At 38.4% G+C, this 5735-nt stretch overlaps 1 long non-coding RNA gene across 1 annotated transcript; it reads right to left on the bottom strand.

The window, feature by feature from the left end:
- Window positions 1–1453: 1453 nt before the first annotated feature.
- LOC141425564 (uncharacterized) lies at window positions 1454–4423 on the bottom strand. The gene is made up of 3 exons (XR_012450540.1): window positions 4353–4423; window positions 4041–4126; window positions 1454–3005 (listed from the first exon to the last, which is right to left on the bottom strand). It is a non-coding gene; the product is annotated as an uncharacterized lncRNA (long non-coding RNA).
- Window positions 4424–5735: the final 1312 nt, after the last annotated feature.

Genomic DNA, 5735 nt, shown 5'->3' with positions numbered 1-5735 from the left:
AGGAAAGTTGAGGAACACAGCAGTGCCGTGTAGACCTTAGCTCAGCAAGTCTGTTGGGTTGGTGTGACACCTCATAGAAGACATCATGGCACTCTTTTTTCATTCATTCACTCAGTATTTATGAAGGGGTCTCATATAAACAAAGCCCTGCGGGAGATGCACTTTGTACTACTCTGTGCTTCAGATCCAGTAGGCACTTAGGATTTATGGCTGAATTTATGGCTTATTTTTGTAATTCAGAAACTGCCCTGCCTGATTCACCTCGGCTTATGACTCAGTCTAATTATTGCCACAAGCTAAATCCTTAAAGGGTTTCTGTGGGTAATTCTTAGATACCTCTATTGGAAGAGAAAGAAAACTCAGGTTTCAGTTAATGAATCAGTTAGAGTAAAATCCTATAAGCTTTCCCTGATCTTCCTTAAGGAAGTTTGCTGGGGAGAATGATTTCAAGTCCATCCTCCAAAAGGGTGACAAGTAAGTTGCACTTATTTATAATTATTTGAAACAATATCTCCGTCTCTCAGCAATGTCAGCTACCCCAAAGCAGGCAAGCTAGAAGATGGAGAGGCTAGTGGTGTGACCTAGAGTTTGATTGCAAATTGCTGCTCTCAAATGTAAAAGTGTTTCAGCCTAGCTGCAGACACTGAAGTGAGTAAGAAAAGCCATTGCAGTATTCTTTCCAATGATATCTTAAAGGAGCAGTTCTCAAAGTGATGTTCCTCAGATCAACAGTACCAGCATCATCTATAAACTTGTTAGAAATGCAAATTCTTGGGCCCGACTCCAGACAAGATGCATCAGAGATTCTGGGGTTAAGGCATGTTCCCCAGCAGACTGTGGTGTCAGCTCAAATTTTACAACCACTGACTTTAAGTCTTCTGTTCCACAATAGTGATTTTTTAGGAGGAGATATATTCACCTAAAAATGAAACAGCCTTTTCTTGACTCTACATTTCTGATGGTATTTTATCCAAGAGTTAAGGTGGTTTTAGTCCAGTTAATAACCTATTTTTAGTGAGTTTCTTCTTATATAAGGAATGAAGAAAAATCTGAGCATTGGATGTAGTCTACATTTTATTGGTCTTATTTAGCCTGATTAAAAAACATAGGCATGGTCTTTTAAGCAAGCCTATTCCAGTACCACCTATTTGAGAGGAGTTTAAGTAGAAGGTAATAGTTTTGGTGTTTCTTCCATTCCTTTCCAAAAGCACATTATGTATGGTTTCAGGAAATGGATACCCAAAATGACTTGATAGCTTTAGTGAGACAAAAGATGCAATTAGATTGCAATGTAGAATTTACCTAGCTAATATGGTAGCTGCTATTTCTCATATTGATTATAGTAATAAGAACAATCACTTCTGTCCCTTTGAATAAACAAATATGAGACAGTATAATTCTGGGTCCTTAGATGATGATTTACATTTTCAAAATTACATTTGACTATGCATGGATGTTCATATAGGAAGAAATAAAGAAAGCAAGCAATGGAAGCCTCTAAAATCATGGAGAATGGTAGAATGGCATTGTTCTCAGGAATGTTATTGTAGAACTGATCAAGAATCTCAGTGAAGAGTTGATCTTTACCATTTCAATGGTTTTCTGTTCCCACAAAGTTAAGTGTCTGAGTGATAAATCTCTAGCCCTTGTTCTATGTATGACTCTCTTATGACCAAGAATAGAAAGCTGGTGTGTTTTATTAGACGTTAAGCTTCAAATATAGGAACCAAGTGTAGCCAATTCCTCATGATTTTAGAGTAATTTGTCAAAGAGGCTTTTGTACACATTCCTGAAGTGTTTAACTTAAGCATCATCATTTGAAGACAGAGCTGAAGGGAACATCAGTGATCATCTATTTCAACCCCTTTATTTTATAAGAAACTGATCTAAGAGCTTGTAGAACTTGCACAGAGTTGTTTATAGGATTCTCTAAGTCTCATACCCATCACACATTTTAAATTGAATGATAATCTCTTGAATTTTTTTACTAAGACAATAAACATTTCCCAACATAAGTTCTTTTTAAACCTTAGTTCATTTTGACATATTATTAATGTCCCTTGCCAAAGAATTTATTCTCTACCAGAACACAATAACCAAGAGCTATTTCTAAAAAGCAAAGTTGTTTTCTCTTCTTCTTTTTTTTGTTTTCTCTTTGGGGGAGGATAAGGGTTTCTCCTTAAAGGCTAAGCTCTGGTGGACCAAGTGACAGTTAGTTATAAGACTGGAAGCTTTCTAAGGAAGTGAGAGAAGCACTGTCTCTTCAAATTGTACTAAAGAGGTTTTTTTTAAAGCTAGATGTAAAGATTTGCATTTTCTATTTATGTCATGGTTAATAACATATCATTGCTTGTCCTCAAAGAATGGCTTATTTCTAGCAGTCAAATATCAGTAGTAGAGATTGATACAGTGTGTTTCTGAATTACAGCATTAAGTTGAATTTACTGCTTCATCCAGTCCTTCAAGTAAAAGTAGTAAGAAAGTATTGAGCTATTATACATTTTTTATGGTACTGGAATTTGAACTCAGGGCTTTGTGCTTCCAAGGCAGATGCTCTACCAGTTGAGCTACACCTCCAGCCCTATGGTTTTGTTGTTGTTTAGTATTTAAGGTATGATATACATTTCACACCTCTGGCACATCTCAATTCAGACAAGCCAGATTCAAGGGCTCAGGAATCACATGCGGTTAAGGGGCTGTCACACGGGACAGCATAGGTCTGGACCATAAAGCCAGGTAGACCATTCAGTACCTGTTTAGCTAGTTAACTCAAGAATTGGCTTGAGGAACTCTAGAGGGGCCTCCTGGTGTAAGTAGCAGGTTACTCATTTTTGGTGTATTTAACCCTCCATTTCTTCCAGCCCTACTTCATCCACCTCCTAAGAATGCATTGGTCTTCTTCTGGACAAATTGACTGGTAGAGAAGAAAATTTTGAATCTTTTCTTCCAAATGACTTTACAATTATGGGTTGGCAACAGCTGGAAGGAGAATGCTGAATGTGGACCTGCAGAAAAATGGGGAAAGGAAGTTCGTTGGGCAAAATCCCAAGTGACATTTCCCAATTCCCACTTTTCCTCAAAGCAGACATATTCCTTTAGGACTGTTAACAGGTAAAATTCAATATAAAGGAGTGTGTTGTCTGTACTGTGAGAAATGACCTCAGGCTACAGTTAGCCAATCTGTAGAAGAGATAAAAGATGTGCTGCTCTACTCATATAGCTGTACTCTGCTTGAAGTCTGCAGTTTATGTCTTTTAAGTCCAATAATTGTAGGCTTTGTTGTGTTAAGTCATCTCTCCTACACCCCAGTCTATAGCAGTTTAGACTAACATCCCCGAGAGGAATTGACCACATCAAGTTGATGAGCCATTTGAGGCCATTGTTTGACTTAGACTCAAACAATGTTCTTTCCAGGACTTAAGAATGGACAGTGTACAGAAACTATCAGGTGAAATAAGGCCTTCAAATTTAAAGCTAAGTAAGGTATGACTGTGGCCACTTGCATAGTGTCATACCAACAGCACACAGTGTCCTAAGTTTGGGGCAGTCAAAGAAACCCCAAGTCTGTCCTGAAATAACTTGTGACTGGAAAAATCCTTAAGTAACTTGCCAGTTCCCAAACCACCTAGAAGTGGATTGCTAAGGCTGTGTGACTCCAAGGAGAGAAATACTCACTAATGTCTGTCAGATGAGTTGTGAAAGGCAATGGACAAAGACAAACTTCCTGGAATAACAGTGTCAGAGCTCATGGAGTAGGACAGTGGACAAGGAAATCTGTCCTAGAGACTAGAGCCATGAAAGGCCAACTGGGTCAACAATAAACCTCACCATTGTCACAATTCTGTCAGGGTGTGCTGCTTCTACCTGCAGAATTTGGTCATTGCTAAGGAATGCTCAAATACACATCACAATTGCATATTTCCTCTCCCTTCACCCTCCAAACCCTAAAGGAAAGGCTGTCTTTTTCCAGTTTCACTATATTCCCATGCTATTTCCTTCACTAGTCATTTATATTTGGTCTAATGGAGGTAATAACTTACCTTTGGCTTTGTAGCAGCTAGAGCTGAAGAGGATTGCATGCCCAGACATTCTGGGCTTTGAGCTATATGCAGCAAATGGATGAAACCTGATTAATGAATAGAAATTAGTACATATGTAGGTTTTTTATAGCTTAGAGGATGGTGGGTTGATCAGTTTTTTGTAGCTGTAAGAGAATATCTGAGAGAATCAATTTAAAAGGAGGATTTATTTTGGTTCATGGTTTCAAAAGTAGTTAGTCCATGATCAGCCAGCTGGGCCATGGTGAGGCAGAATACCATGGGAGATGGGCATAGAAGATCAAAGCTGCTTACCTTGTAGAGGCCAGGAAGCAGAGACAGGAGACAGAGAAGAGCCTGGAATAGAATATAGCCCTCAAGGACATGTGACAGCCTATTAAATATTATCATCCACTCTCATGGAGAGTCTCCCTCGTTAGTTAATTGTCTCTGAAAACACAGACACACCCAGAAGTGTGCTTTGCTAATCTTCTAGGCATTTCTCAATTTAGTCAAGTCGACAATTAAGTTAAACCATCACAGATGGAATCTGCTACTTGCACTTTTCCAGTAACCATTCTCCCCTTCTTCCTTAGTATCAGAACCCCGGGCAATGGCCAAGCTGAAAATCTGTATTTCAGAGATTTCTTTCCAGGTAGATGCAGCCCTATGCCTATGTCTGGCTAAAAGAGATGTAAGCAGAAATGATATAAACAGAAAGAAAGAAAAGCTCTTCTGTTTGTTTTCCTTCTTATACCTTGGGATGCAGATGTGGGATTAATCTTCTGGACCTGAACCATGTGGTGACCCTACAGACAGAAGTCACTTGTGTTATAAGAAGATAGAAGAACCCTGGCTACAGATGATGTGTGCAGACCCTACTTCAATCCTGAACTGCTGCTCTACATGAACTTCCTTAACGTGAAATAATCAACTTTTATGTGTTTACACCATTGAGCTTGGTCTCTGTTACCAACAGTGGGATAACATTCTGATACATTTATCCATAGTGTATATATTGGCACAATGCAGAGCTTTGTCAATTCTATTCGTCACAAATAACAGAAACTCAAATTTGTATGCTTTAGAAGAAAAATTTATTGGACAGATACAGGATATCTTTTGAGATACATCGTAAGAAAGTACAGCTAAACATAAGAAGCAACTAAAAAGAAGGAATTAGAAATCGATCAGTAACTATAGGTTTATTGAATTACTTCTGTTCTCATCTGTGGTTGTCTCTGTTTCTGTATCCGTGTTTTCTTCTTCTTTCTTATTCCACTGTTTCTTTGTCTTAACATTTCCTCTCATGTGCTCCTCTCTATCTCTATAGACCTGCCCTGTCACCATTTGGAATGTAGCCACCAGAGCCCTGGAGCATAGCAGCACTCTGTTTTAATATCACCAACCACTTTCCTACAATTCTGATGTCTCAATTTCACATTCCTAAGAACTCAATGAGTCATTTGTCTTCCCTTGATTCAATCAACTAAGGTGAAAGCACATGGACTGAACTATAAAACAACTTCTGGGAGCCATTCCTATTGGTTGGTTGGTTAGAATAATAGAATGGGGGAGAAAAATTCTCAGAGAAGTGCTGGACACAGGAAAATATTATTCCATATTTGTTATGTATTGTCAGAAGAGCACTTGAATGTGAATTTCATTAGTGTAAATTCCTCATTGCTACATTCATTG

This window comes from Castor canadensis, chromosome 8 (genome assembly GCF_047511655.1).
Source record: "Castor canadensis chromosome 8, mCasCan1.hap1v2, whole genome shotgun sequence".
In the NCBI taxonomy this organism is placed as follows: domain Eukaryota; kingdom Metazoa; phylum Chordata; class Mammalia; order Rodentia; family Castoridae; genus Castor; species Castor canadensis.
The sequence above is the reverse complement of the archived record's forward strand: the minus strand, read 5'-3'. Positions and strand labels throughout refer to the sequence as shown.